Consider the following 15,662-nt stretch of genomic DNA (forward strand, 5'->3'; position numbering starts at 1 on the left):
TTCAGCTTTGACCAGACAGGGCCCATCTGGTGACACAGACTCTCCTTTCTTTGCTTTTCCAGCCTGGAGAAGGTAGTGGCTTCCTGATGTGTCTACTTTCTTGGTTACTCCACTCTTCCTTATCTGGTTCTCAGCTTCTTCTTTATATGGGTAACCAATTGTCTGCATCAAATTAATTCCCTTTGTTGGTGTAAATACTTAAAATGGTTTCTGTTTTTTGCTTACACACAAGTAAAACATCATGTCAGTTGATGTCATGGTACTTGTTGTCATAACATTATTTCCCTTTTCTCTTTTATTACCCCCAAGCCCAGTTTGTGGAGAGTTAACATTTTTATTTGGCCCCAGATTGGGAGATCTGTTACTCTTTCATGGAAGAGTTAAAAGGTGGTTAGACCAAACAGAATTTTGCATCCAACTGGAATACTTTGCATCTGAGGAGAAAATGCTATTTCTAGTACAAGCAATTAATGACCACTGGAGCAGTCTGAATTACTTTAATTTTTATTATATGTTTGAAAGTTATCACATAGTCCAAGAAGAGTGAACAGAAGGCATTTACTTTTTAAAATAACTTCTTTTTGGACCAAAAAAAAAAAACCCCATTAATATCATAAGACCCTGCAATTGCCATAGTAATCCCTTGTCTGATAATACTCATTGGGGTAACAAAAACACTAGGGATTGTTTTATATCTCAGAATCCAAGTACAGCAACTATTGATCTGAAATTCTATACTTGAGGTCAATCCAACTGGGTCACCTGCAGGTTATTTCATGGGGATTTAACCCACTGACTGCAAAGATTTAATTCCCTGGAAATGACTTGTACTGAAGGCATTATTAGTACTGTAAATGTGAACTCAGTAGAAAAGCACAGCCAGGGAGTTTTATGATAGGTGATGCAATCTTGTGGCTAGAGGCCTGCAGGGGTCCAGACATTTCCAGTAGATCTAAATCCTAGGAAATGTACTAACTTTACCACTGTTCCCATCTTTTTCTTCTGGTAACTCTACAGATCCAAAGAAAAAAGACAACAAGCAATGTTTTTTCTGTTTTAATGTCTGCATTTTTCCAAAGTTCCTGAAAAAGAGAAAGGGAGGAGAAAAACTCATTGGCATTTCTAATAATTGTCTCATGTAATTCTCAAAATAAGAAAGCAGGAGATATTGGAGAAATGGAAAGATCATCTGCACAATAATTTCTAGCTCATAAAGTAGTTACTATGAGAATGAAATAGAACAGTATTTTCTTACTCCATGTTAGGCACTTAGTAAGCTATTTAAAAAGAAATTAGAGAAGTTATTAATGCACATAGCTCAAAAAACTAGACTTGGCATTCAAATACAAACATAAATACTTTGTATCATTTTATATTGCCTTGAGCAATAGCTATTGCCAAGTATCTGTATTTTATATCATCCTACAGAAGACCCATATGTCCTATGTCATCTTATATAAGACTACAAGCATTTTTTCTACATTTTAAAAGCTGAGTTTAGAATTAAATTAATGGTCAGAAATTTCAGTATTGGAGTTTTAGGTTAGAAATAAAGTAGGTTAGAAATAAAGTAGAACTTTCCAAGAGTGAGTGATATTTCAATGTTTAGTACTAGATATTAAAAGCATTCATGCCTTAAATGTTGACTTCTCTGGGTACATTTTAACCCTGCACTCTGATTTCTATGATCAATTGCTCAATATCTCCTTTTGAAATTTATTTATATGTACACAATGTTACTTTTCTATTTCATATGAGTATTTTAATTGTATTAAGATTCTTATTTATAATTATTTACTTGATCAAATTACAATATTCAACAAACAAAATCTTACAGAAGAAGTTAGGATGAAAAGCAATGGATTGGGCCCTATCACATCATATCCCCTGACCTACTCGTGAGAGGAAACCTCATTTAGTGATTTTAATTTTTATCTCTTCTGGTTACTTTCATAACTCTAGATAATATCTCTACTTTTGATTTATCAACCATGGATAATATCTGTTACCTAATATTGTTTCATTCTATTCCACTTCTTTTAGTATGTGGTAGCCATATATTATAATTGCAAGCTAAATAATATGCCTAAACCTCTTTTTCTTGTTTCATCAACATTCAACAATATCTGCTAACTCTTCCATTCATAAGGTGAGCATATACTCCTTCCCACCCTTTCCTTAATCTTTCTATAGTTTATTTTTAATTTTTCATAATTGAGGATTTTTTTCTAGTTCTACTGAGGTATAATTGGCATACAATGAACTTGCATGTTTTAAAAGCTTAACTTTGATAAGTTTTGACAAATATTTGCACCACAACCAGGAAAAAGAACATCTCTGTTATTCCCAAAAGTTTCCTCTTAATCCTTGGCAATCCTCTTTCCTTCCCCTTTCCACCTGCTCTGCACTCCCATCCCAAGCCACCACTGATCTGCTTCCTGTCACTATCGATATATTTACATTTTCTAGAATTTTATATAAATGGAATCATACAGTATGCAATCTTTTGGGGCAGAGGCTTTTTTTCATTCAAATAATTATTTTGAGATTCATCCATGTTATATTAAGAGTTCATTTTTCATTAATGAGTAATATTTCATTATTTGAATATAACACAATTTGTTCAGTTGTTGATGGATATTTGGGTTGTTTCTAGTCTTTGATTGTTACAAATGAAGCATTTACAAATCTGTGAACATTTATATACAAATTTTTGTGTGGACAAATGCTTTTAGTCTTCCTGGTGATACTTAGAAGTGGAGAGCTGGTTCATATGGTAGGTATATATGAACTTTTTAAGAAATTGCTAAGCTGTTTTCCAAAGTCATTGAGCCATTTTTCAATTCCTGTCAACAGTATATGAGAGTTCCAGTTTCCCCACATCCTCAGCAACACTTGGTGTGGTCAGTGTTTTTAATTTTAGCCATTCTATGTGTGAAGTGGTATTTTGTGGTTTAATTTGCATTTCACTAAAGATTAATGATGTTAAGCATCTTTTCAAGTGCTTATTGGCCATTCCATTATTATTATTTTCTGCAGTTAAGAAACCTACTTTTTCAAAAAAATTGGCTATTTCTTTGCTATTGAGTTTCAAGAGTTCCCTATATATTCTTAATGTTAGTTCTTTATCAAATATATAACTTGCCAATATTTTCACCCATTCTATGGCTTTGTTTTCCTTCTTTTAACAGTGTTTTCAGAAGAGCAGACAAAGTCCAGTTTATCCATTTTGTCTTTTATGGATCTTGCTGTGCCTTCAGGTGGACTAATACTATTTTCTTCAACATCTGTTCTGTTGTTAGTCTCAGCCAGTGAATTTTTTTTAATCTTAGGCATTGCAGTTCTTATTTTTAGAAGTTTGCATTTTTAAATATATTCTGCCTTAAGGTGTCTAATTTTTCTCTAGCTGTTTTAGCTTTTATTATTTTAAATGATGCACAATTGTACATATTTATGGGGTAGAATATGATGGTTTGATACATGTATACAGTGTGTAACAATCAAATCAGGGTATGTGAGCTGGCAGTTGTTGATTTGTTGAAGTTTCCAAAGTTGCCTTTTGTGTACAAAAATAACTTTTCCTCCCACTCCTGGGCAATGTTCCATACATTTTACATTATTAGAATGCAATCAATGCTAACTCCGTGATCAAAAACAATTTTATGATTCCAATACCATCTCTTTTGGTGTTTTTTTCTGGCTTGACTAAGTAAATATATCTAATAGTAATATATAAAAACATATGAACATATATATTGTGTTCATATATATATATATACATATGAATGTATGTATGCATAGGACACAGAGATTAGGCAAGTCGGTGCTAAATTGAGATAGTAATGATGTTACATACAAGTCTTCAATTTAAAGGCCACAATCACACATGCCTTTGAAGAGAGTGTTTTTTTAAATGATTAATTAAGGAGTAAAACAAGTTGTGAGAAATGGCACCCATAAGATCAACTGAGCACCATTAAAATGCAGACTATTAGCCACCAAAAGTAGAGATTATCCTGTGCCTAGTCCTTAAACGGAACTCATATCCCTGTCTATACATCAGTCACATCCTCATCAGATAAAAATAATACATTGCCCTATGGCAAAAAGTACCTATTGCATGTTCTAATGGTTTTTCCCCCGATGGCCTTTATTCCATTTTGCCTTTAGAGTATACTCTCAATAGGTAATTGTGGGGGGAAAAGCCAGTCAAGTATATTTGCAAATATTTTCTTTACTCTTGACTTTATCTTGCCCTTTGGTCAAACTATTTCTGATGCATCATCAACTCCATGATGACACTCTTTAGGAGAAAAGAAACAGAGCTTGCAAGGCACTTGACTAAAAACGGTTGCTAAACATGAAAGCATGATAGTGACAAATTGCCTTAAAACCAGAGAAAGAGCCGGGTGTAAAGGTTCATCACAAAGAAAACAGAGATGTAAAAATAATGCAGTATAAAAATATCCTCTAATGCAGCATTTCAAGGAAATTTGAAATTGAAACAAAGGTAAATTTTACAAAGACTGTTTTTTTAGTTTCCACTGCAAGCTAACATTCTCACAGACTTGGTGAGTATTTTTGTTGTGGTTGCTTTTTAATGTGTGTGTGTGTGTGTGTGTGCAAACTGGAAAGTTTATGGCTAATGCCTAGCCTGTCTCTTAACTCATTCTAATTATATTCATAATGAAATTGAAGAAAAATACTTGACTAGAGCCAAATGGCTTGCACAGGTGTCTTTTTGTAAGAATGGTTTAGTGCTAGATGATAAACAACTGGACCTCCATCTCCTTAATTTGGCTTAATGAAAAGCCCTTTATAAGTAAAACTAGAAGGTGATTCAGAATTAAAATTGGGCCTTGACTCAGAAATTAATTGAGTGGTAAGACATCAGCTCCATTAGAAAATGTGGTGCTTGTCTTTTTGCCTTTCCTTAAAACTTTTATTTTACTTACACTCCTTTCTTCCATCTACTTAAGGTCACTTTTTCAAAGCAATAAACTCTTCAAGCTGAGCAACCAGCCAGGCAGCCTTCATGAGTCAGCTTCCCTAGCATCCTTACTTCTACTGAATAGACCTGCTTTTAAAAAATAGATAACAAAATGCAAAATTTCTCCTCAAAACTTGGTGGAAAGCAATTATCTTCACCTATTCTTCTAATAGTGGAATTGAGTGGTTGGTTTTCACTGCATCAATAGATTGTAATAAAACTGAAGGTTGGGCGGCCTTCTATCCTACACTGAGGCTTCTGCCTAATTTCTTATGCTTTGCTTGACACCACATTGTGATCACCACTGATGAGTCCTCTAAAATATCTGCCCACTTACCCCCAACTCTGACTCAGGCCATTTCCCATATTCATTTTTTTCTCTACCCAACCCAGCATGATTCTAGTTCTAAAATACAAGCAAACTGATATAACTGGCTTGCATTTCATTTTGAGAAAAATCCTTCCGAGGTCTTCAAAGTCCTTTATGATCTGGTCACCCACAAGGTCTCCAACTTCATCATTTACTGTTCCCTGCCTTGCCCATTGCATTACAGCCCATTGGTACCCTGGCTCTTCTTTGAATACCCCAAGCACATTGAAAGTCTTTGACTGCTCCATCTGTCAACCGAACACACTCTCCCAGATTGCTACTCCACTGTGAAGTCCTCAGGGAAGTCTCTCATCAGCTAAGCTAAAGTTTCTACCCGCACCACACACCACCACCTGTATTCAAATCCTGTCTCCACCATTTACTATCTAGACCTAGAGCAAATATTTAATCTCTCTAGGCCTCCATTTCCACATTTATAAAATGGAGGGAAAAGTTGTATCTTCACCATGGCAATTGTAAAAAGAATTTCATGAAATGCACTTATTTACAGAATCCCTGGCACACAGTATCAAGTTCACTGGTATTATCATATTAGAATATAATCAGAGTGTCCTTTAGTTAACAGTCTCAGAGGACCTTGCTGTCCATTCTAACTAATCTTTCCACTTCTCTGGAAAAGCCATTTCAAATTATTGTCTTAAAGCGGCCATCTTCATTCTGCTTTAATATTTTGCTTTGAGAATTTCACACAGCACCAAACATGTTTCATATGACAGGATATTCTCTTGCTTCGTGACCCAGGGATCCCATTTCCTTCATCTCATGACATTTCTCCTTTGTTCTGCCAGCTGTTCTCAAGCCCAACCCCACTTGGATAATCCAAAGCCTACCACTTTATTATAGAACTTACGCCTTTATCATAACCCAAATGCTATCCAGCTTCTCCGACCTGAGCTTGCCTTGCTTCTACGAAATATTAGCAAATCTGTGATGTTCACGGTGGCACCAGAAGAGCCAACTCCAAAGTGATACCTTCTCTCAGTTGGGAAATTTGTAACACTGTAGATCCCAAAATGTTAAGAGTTATCAACTAAAATGTTCAAAGAGTTATCAGTTGAACACAGGGACGGACAGACAGACACACACACACACGTTCTCCAAACTGGAAATGTTTCACTTTTTCTTTCAGTTGCCACACAATACTCTAGCTTTGAAAGGTAGACTTTTTATTTTTTAATTATCTCAAGAGAACTTTCATATTAACCTCTCAGGAGCTTTTTTTTTTTTTTTTCAAATTTTTTGTAGAGACAGGGTCTCACTATGTTGCCCAGGCTGGTCTCAAACTCCCGGACTCAAGCAATTCTCCTGCCTCAGCCCCCGAAAGTGCTGAGACTACAATCCCAAGTCACCATGCCCAGCCTCATGTGCTATTTTCAAAGCCTGTTATGGAATAAGAATGGATCCTTTACCCAGTACCCTTGTTTGCCTACATTCAGTCAGACATTCTCATTTGCTCAAGCACTTGTCCTTTCTCCAGCCCTCCTCTGTCAATACAAGAATTTTCCTTAAATAGCTTCTAGGACTATCATAAGCACCTTGAATTGTGGCTTTTCTTGATCTGGCTCATTCCTACTGCTCTGCAGAGTTAAACATTAGATGTGATGGCTCCTGGAGTACTATAAATTTCCTGGGGGAATTCTGCTCATGTTGGAACAGTGGAATATCCACACTGAGAATTGTCATGTGGTTTAGAGAATGGAATTTTTCCCTAAGGATAGGCTCATACATTTTCTACCTACACTTTCTGAACAGAAACTTGGAAAATGAATACACTATTATAGAAAATAAGTAGTGGTGCTGGTTTAAGAGTAAAAGTAATATGTTTGGAAGGATGACAGCAGATATATATATATATTTTAATCTATGAACTATAAAAAAATTATATTGGATAATTATGAGTGTTTTCTTTTCATTGGCTTATTTATAGTTTTCTGTTTAAATGTGAAGTTCCTCCCACTTCCAACCATTTAATTACATATAACACCTTTATTTTTCAGAAATTGGAATTCTAAAAGATCAAATACCTAAAGCCTGAGTCCATGATTACTGTCTAGCCAGTTAGTTAGTTCTTGGCCCCTTTCCTTTTTCTTCTCACCTTGAGTGTCCAGCAGGTGAAAGGTTGACCCTTTCCCATTTCCAGCCCATTCCTCTGCCAAGTAACGGATGGGCAGATCTAATTAGTACCATCTGTCCCGCTAGTTGCAGGTGGTTACTGTCTTACAAAGAGATGAAAGCAACAATCTTTTAAGCTTTTCTTTCAGGTCCCTAACTCTAGGCACAATGGTAACATTATTCTTTGACACCTTGTGTGTATTATTCTCTGAATATCTAATTGGCATCTAAGAAGAAACCATTACCTCATTGAAATATTCTTTGGAAATTTCTATGTGCTTGTGTCATGTTATGAAAATGTTTTAGAAAAAGTCATCAGGAAAAGAAGAATGATCCTGAACAAATATTAGACCCAGAAAGGCTTCAGAAGCTCCTGTCTGTAAGCTTGGATTTGTGATGCTCAGAGCTTCTGCGAGCTGGGCCCCCTCAGTGTTAACTGAGCAGAAATCTCCACCAAGGAGAAAGACAAGCCAGAGCACAACTAGAAAAACCACTTTAGTCAATGTCAGATTTCCAGCAGGATCTTTTTCTAACAGCCCCTTAAATATTTTTAAAACACTTAAAGTGTAACCCGTAGAGCCTGTTCAGTGCTCTCCTTTCTTCCTCTGCACTTTCAATAATTTATCATGAATCAAAGTTTCCAGACCCTTCATCACCAAGATCACACTCCCTCAAATGTGCCCTCCTAAGGTTTGGAAATTGTCTCAGTCAGATCAGGAAGCTATAGCAAAATACCAGAGTGTGTGTGGCTTAAATAATGGAAATTTATTTCTCACAGTTCTGGAGGCTGGAAGTCCAAGATGAGGGCACCAGCATGGTCAGTTCCTGGTGAGGGCCCTTACTCTGGCTTGCAGATGGCCACCTTCTCATTGTGTACTCAAACACAAGATCATTGTGTCCTCAAATACAAGAAGGAGTGGGCTCTGATCTTTCCCTCTTTCTGTAAGGGCACTAATCCTACCAGGAGAGCCCCACCCTCATGACCCTATCTAAACTTTGTTGCCCCCCAAAGACCCTTCTCCAAATACCATCACATTGAGGGTTAGGGCTTCAACGTATTAATTTTTGGGACACATTCAGTGAATAAGAGAAATCATACTTCAGTGGACCGTTTTATTTGCACAACTTTATCAGTGCAGAATAAAGCTTCCTCCTATATTCTCACAATATCTTCCTATTACTATGATAAAATATTTGATTTTTTCCTTATTAATATTATACTATTGGGATCCAAAATTGAATTTAGAGTCCAAGTTCTCACTTTTACCATTTTCTCTCTCAGATAAGTTTGTACAAGTTTAAATTTCCATGCTGAAATGTGCACACCATCTTGCACCATGGTACAAGAGAATTTTGCTTTAAGTTTTGCATATTCAAAAGACTTATGTCACCTGAGTCTCATAACAACAGGAACTGGGACCAAAACCCAAGTTTTTAACTACAAATTCATTGTGCCTTCCTCCTAGTATTGTGATATTTACAAACCTGAGCAGTTTGTCTTCCAAGTCCATATTTACGTCCTCAAATACATTCAAAACCATATAAGACAAATTGCAAGGCCATTTAAAACAATGGAGCAGTTAGAGATAAAAATTTACAACATTTGGGGAGGAACTTCAAATATTGTGCCAATAAAAGAAACTCATCTGACAAAGGGCTAATATCCAGAATCTACAATGAACTCAAACAAATCTACATGAAAAAAAAAACAACCCCATCAAAAAGTGGGCGAAGGACATGAACAGACACTTCTCAAAAGAAGACATTTATGCAGCCAAAAAACACATGAAAAAATGCTCACCATCACTGGCCATCAGAGAAATGCAAATCAAAACCACAATGAGATACCATCTCACACCAGTTAGAATGGCAATCATTAAAAACTCAGGAAACAACAGGTGCTGGAGAGGATGTGGAGAAATAGGAACACTTTTACACTGTTGGTGGGACTGTAAACTAGTTCAACCATTGTGGAAGTCAGTGTGGCGATTCCTCAGGGATCTAGAACTGGAAATACCATTTGACCCAGCCATCCCATTACTGGGTATATACCCAAAGGACTATAAATCATGCTGCTATAAAGACACATGCACACGTATGTTTATTGCGGCATTATTCACAATAGCAAAGACTTGGAACCAACCCAAATGTCCAACAATGATAGACTAGATTAAGAAAATGTGGCACATATACACCATGGAATACTATGCAGCCATAAAACATGATGAGTTCATGTCCTTTGTAGGGACATGGATGAAATTGGAAATCATCATTCTCAGTAAACTATTGCAAGAACAAAAAACCAAACACCACATATTCTCACTCATAGGTGGGAATTGAACAATGAGATCACATGGACACAGGAAGGGGAATATCACAGTCTGGGGACTGTGGTGGGGCGGGGGGAGAGATAGCATTGGGAGGTATACCTAATGCTAGATGACGAGTTAGTGGGTGCAGCGCACCAGCATGGCACATGTATACATATGTAACTTACCTGCACAATGTGCACATATACCCTAAAACTTAAAGTATAATAATAAAAAATAAATAAATAAAATAAAAAAATATTAAAAAAAAAACCTCAGAGAAGAGACATTCCAAATTTACAAAGTGAAGTTCTCTAGACATTTGGACAACATTTAGAAAGAATTTGAATCACTAATACTATAAACTATTAGACTAGTGGGAATTTAAATAAACCCCATAACTGTCCATATGATTACAATTCCAATTTCTAGTATACTTACCATACTTTTACTTACATATAGCCAATTGCTATGTGTACATTTCACTATTTAAGTTTATTTTTATAATACTCCTTTGTGGCTACTATTATTCTTCCTATTGTTTCCATTTGGGAAATTCAGACTAATCAATATTAAATAGCCTTCCTAAGGCTACCAGCTGGGAATTTGCAGAGCTAGAATTCGAACCCATAACTGGAAGATTCCAAAGCTGTTACTCTTAACCACACAACTGTAGTTTTTGACTAATTTGAAAAAAAAATGATTACAAGTGTCTATTTAGAAATGAGATAATTAGTAGATTCAGATGTAGTTCAGATAAAGACTTTATGTTGTTAAAAACTACAATGGGAGGAAACCAAACAGAACACAAATGAATTTCTCTGCTCATACACATACTCAAAACCTCATTGTTTACTTAAGACTTCCATCTTGACTATTCAATTTAAAACAAATTCAACATTTTTTAATTGCTTTCTGTATCCAAGGCAACATTACAGGTACTCGTTCTTGTGCCTGGGTCACTGGAAAAATTTTTAAAAGTAAAATAAGCACCAGTGAAATTCAAACACACCTAGCAGATGGAGAAGGCTAAAGGATATGTAAATTTATTTGTAACAAACATTTAATTTATCTTTTAGGAATGTTAGCTAAGAGCACCTATTCTGTGCAAAATGCATCACTAGAAGAAAACAACAACAATCAAGCTCCCATATTCCAAATGCTTAAAGGTAGAAAGAAGGCACTATGTCCTTATTACAATCCCCGGCAAGTGAATTAGGAAATAACATTACAAAATTTCTTAGAACTTTCATCATATGTGTTATTTAATTAAAAGGTGAAACTGCAGCAAAGTGTCACTTCATCCCTCATGCCATGTGCCAGAAAAGTATTTTCATGGAGTCTATAAATTCATTATTTCAACCCTCCATACCCATAATAAAAAGAGCTCAATTATAATTAAAATACTATGTCTACTCACATTCAGTGGTATTCCACTTTTTAAAAAATGTTTAACGTCTTTGTTAAAACACAGCAAACTTATAGAATAAGACCACAGATCTTAATAGTATTGTAAGAGTATTTTTAGTTGGGACATTTTAAAATAAAATTTGTTTCCCAGGCTTGTATGTTTGTGACTCCTTTTTCTGGCAATTAATTGTAAATTTTCTCTACTGAGTTAAATACACAAAACTGGGTATAAATTGTCTCGTGTCTAGGTACAGACCAACGAAAATATCGTTTTATGTCTGTTTATCTGACATAAACTTCTCTGGAGTAGGAGACATGTCTTACTGATCTTTGTAGTTCTGGCACTAAATGAATTTTTAAAACAATGTGCTTTGTGGTGGTTGTTTCAAGTAATTCCTCCTAGAACAATCCATAGTAGTTAGGAGCAATGATCTCAAACTACTGAAATGGGGAATCAGAAGGAAGAGGGTGGTGAGAAGGTGAATGGCAGAGATGGAAACAATGCTTAATTCAATCCATTTTGTTGACAGTAAATTCAAGAATTAACTGTTTACATCTCTCCAAATGTTCCTATCTGCCTTCTGAGCTCTGTTATGCAGCTACTACCAGAGGACTAGGTGGACTCTAGTATTCACATTTTCTACATGTCGAAGAAGTATTACTACTACTTAGTTTCCAGAAATTTCATCTCAATGGCTTAAAAGTTTATGAGAGAAAAAGGGAAAAATTAAATGAGCAAATCAAGTCTTTTGACCAGGCTAATGAATTTTGCAGTCTTCAAAGGGTTACCTGAACTTCTGCTAGTACAACTTGCCAGCCTTAAATGCAGAGAGCAATGGTGGAGAGAACAGTGAGACTGTACTATAAAAATAAATTACTGTCATGAATATTAAGCAACAAGAATATAATAAACATGACTGTTTGCATGATTCTGATTTATTGGTACTGATATGCTTATAAATTATGACACTAAGTGTTTATTCTAGTTGTTTCATAATATGGGCCAAACAAAGCTGGGTGGACACTTCCTGCAGACCTGACCATCTGCCACCAAATTCCTACTTCATCGCTCTTGTCATTGCGTTTCTTATGTCAGTGGCATCAGGGCCATGTATGAACAACCATTCCCTTTTAGTTCACTTTGCAGACTGAAGTAGGTTGCCTTTCTAGGACCTGGTGTGACAACCATCATCATGAAGTTTTTGATGTCTTGCAGTGGAACAACTGCAGCTGCAAAGCATCCTGAAGGCTGTTCCAACTTACGCTGTTAAACAGTACTCACTTTTGACATAAGAGGGTCCATTACTGTATTTATGAACCTCTTGGCACCAGATTGGGGATTTCCCAATGCGAAGCAGCACTGCATTTTGCACACTTGCTTAGCGGTGGGGGCTCCATAAAACTGGTGCTGAGAAGTTAAAGACCTAAAAACAAACAAACAAACAACAAAAAAAAAACAAACTGTGTATTCATATAGAGTATTTCAACTGCCATAAGATAACTACACAAATAGCACTGTTGTTCTTTCTAATATCCACAAGTAAAAGTTATTAAGATTTGCCATCGGTTTTGACATTATTTGGAACCAGATATTTGTTCAACAGATGGCTAGAATAAGGTATCACATGAGAAAATAGCATTCTCCTGCTTCAGGTTTTTAGCTTTCATGTTACATCTCATCAAAGGTTACTTCAGGAGATTAATTATTTTAAAATTTTCATTTCTCTAATGTTGGTGGAAACCTGCAAGGAAGACAGCCAGTAAATTTACAGTAAGCTTAATGAAACATGCAATTTTCACATAGTAAAGTATGCTATAAGGGTATAAGTTGGTGCTGCCTGTAAAGAACTATTTATGATATAAACTTAGCTGTAGATGAAATGCCAAAGTTCATGATGAGACAAGGCCTGTTACTGCTTTGAATCAGAACTCTTAGAAAATTTGTAGAAGGACTTTTGGCTATATTTAGCAAAAGCCTTTAAAATGTGCATGCATTGTACTGACAGTTATATATCTAGAAATTTACCTTAGGAAATTTTCAGAGATATGCACCAGGATGTATACAAACTTGCCCCTCAAAACATTACTTATAATACTGAAAAACGTAGAAGTATGTGTACAAACTTAAGGAAGGTTAGATTATGGCCCATTTATATTATGAAATACTAAGCAATTGGTAAATTGTGCTATAGAAAGCATTATTTCACAAGGTAAAACACCAGTAAATATTAAGAGAATATAAGTATGATATGGCATGTATAGTATAAGCCTATTGTAAAATATGTTTGTAAATATTTATATGTAGAGAAAAGAATGAAAGGATTTACTTCAAAATATTAGCAGGGAATTATTATACAGGTTTTTTTCTCTTTTTTGTTTTCCTGTGTTCTGCAAGTTTCTGCACTAAGTATATTTGTAGTGATTTTTTTTATGTATAAGAAGAGGGTGAGTAGATAATGTTGGAGGGGATTTCAGAATCAGTTGTTTGAAGGCTTCGCAAACCTGGCTTTTTGATCCAACTCACCTTTGTGGAAACAGATTCCTGGACCCACCCAGGTAGATGTTGATTCATTATGCCTAGGGTAAGTTTCCAAAATGTTTTCTAAAAAAAATCATGAGCAAACCCTCAGGTGATCCTGGCGGCAGTCACATTTGGGAACCATTGATTTTGGTTCTTTTTCCTTAGTGAAGCCAAGTAAGAGAGCAGCTCTTCCTACTCGTAGTATGTTGACATCACAGCACCTTGTCCAAGCCATGCTATATGCTCCTCAAGGAGAGTACTGAAGAAGTAAGAGGTACATTCCCCGAACTAGAGAAGAACATGTGAGCACGTGTGATCTAGCAGCACAATGAATGATGAAGACAATAAATGTTCTACAGAAGGGAGAGACAAAAATGCAGTGTTTGGGAAGACTTCATGAAGGAGGCATTAAGAGTATATGGAGTTTGGAGAGCCAGCCAGGGAATGTTGGCTCCAGCCAAGCACTGACTCCAGCCCTGAGACGAGGCTGCTGTTTTGTGGAAAGTGAGGAATTGGGGTTGAAGGCAGCAATGATTTTGGAGACAGCAGTAGGAAACAAAGGAGAGCAGATACAGTTAATCCAGTATTGTGAATCCCTGAAAGCAAAGCAGTAATTTTTTATCCTCCTGCCTATCACAGTACTTTCCACAGAAAAGGGACTCAGTAAATTCTTGGTCAATAAATTAACTAATTAATTGTGGAGAATTCAATACTGCAGATGGGTTAAATTTTATGCTGCAGGCAGGGAAATTCCATTAAAGATTTTTGAGAAAGGTAGTGGAAAGCAGAAACCCATGTTTTAGAGAAAATAATGTGGTGATAATTTTCAGGATATGTTTAAGAGGGGAAGGGAAGCAGGAAACCCCATTGTGATTTGGCACTACATTTGGCTATCGCCCAAATATAACCTTGGGCAAGTGACCTGAGTCCTCTGGGACCCATGCATGGATATGCCTCAAGAAGCTCATGTGCCACTCCCCAAAAGATTGGCCAAATTTATGTACATGTGAATCTGTGTATTTTCTGGAGCAAGGTTCCTAGATGTGTGACACCTCCCCCCCACCCACTCCCCCGCCAAAAAAAAGTTATAGAGTGTTACTGAAAGTATACTTTAAAGACTGGTAGCATCAGAATCAGCTCGGATCATGTTAGACTGTAAATTTGAGGTCCCCACTCCAGACCTCCTTTATGATAACCAGTGAATATAGAGTCTAGGAATCTCTTTTTACAAGCTCTCCAGGTTATTAATATGCAGGCGAAAGTTTAAGAAGCATCTAGTAGCTTGGTTACATCTAAGGTGTTCACCAACTTAAAAATGTTTCACTATTTTGCAAAAGAATAAAAGGAAGAAATGAAGGAAAAGAAGAAACTTTATGTAAAATATTACAAAAAAGAAAAGTTGCAATGATTTAATGACATCTCGGTTAAACGGTCTTGGAAGAAATAGATGGGTTAGGGTTTGAAGCTAGATAACCAAGAGGATAGAAATGTACTTGACAGAAATTGAGAAGCTGTGTTGATGAGTTGTTTTGCACACAGTAGAAAACTGAATCAAACACAAATTATCAGTCAGATGATTATTCTTACTGGCATTGCTCCTACAGACAGAATCTGGACAGTTGTAGGGGCAAAAAAGTACAATACATTTTCCTTACCCATTTTGAGGGCCATGGCTGACACCTCTATAACAAAAGAAAGATTAGCAAGGGGAAAGCATAACAGATTTATTTAATCAAAAATGTGACACAGGAACTTTCAGAAATGAAGATCCGAAGACCTAGGGAAAACTGTGCATTTTTATGTTAAGGTTTGATAGAGAACGAACAGCCATGTAGAAATGTGGTTGGACAAAAGTATGATCTAATGGTAATAGACTGGGGGTAGGGAGTGGAACTCAGCAAGGCCTGTTTGCTAGATTCTTTTCTGTGT

At 36.1% G+C, this 15,662-nt stretch overlaps 1 protein-coding gene and 1 long non-coding RNA gene across 10 annotated transcripts in view; one reads left to right on the forward strand and one right to left on the reverse strand.

The window, feature by feature from the left end:
- Positions 1 to 15,662, forward strand: part of ARHGAP15 (Rho GTPase activating protein 15) — a 638,999-nt gene that overhangs the window by 499,222 nt on the left and 124,115 nt on the right. The window lies entirely within an intron of this gene.
- LOC104005193 (uncharacterized) overlaps positions 487 to 15,662 on the reverse strand; it is a 269,037-nt gene continuing 253,861 nt past the window's right edge. For all 4 annotated transcript variants that reach the window (XR_678405.4, XR_010149739.1, XR_010149740.1 and 1 more), the window contains 2 exons: positions 12,495 to 12,636; positions 487 to 1,082 (listed from right to left, as the gene is read on the reverse strand). This is a non-coding gene — a long non-coding RNA (uncharacterized LOC104005193). The remainder of the gene's footprint in view (positions 1,083 to 12,494; positions 12,637 to 15,662) is intronic.

Source organism: Pan troglodytes, chromosome 13, assembly GCF_028858775.2.
Source record: "Pan troglodytes isolate AG18354 chromosome 13, NHGRI_mPanTro3-v2.0_pri, whole genome shotgun sequence".
Classification (NCBI taxonomy): Eukaryota; Metazoa; Chordata; class Mammalia; order Primates; family Hominidae; genus Pan; species Pan troglodytes.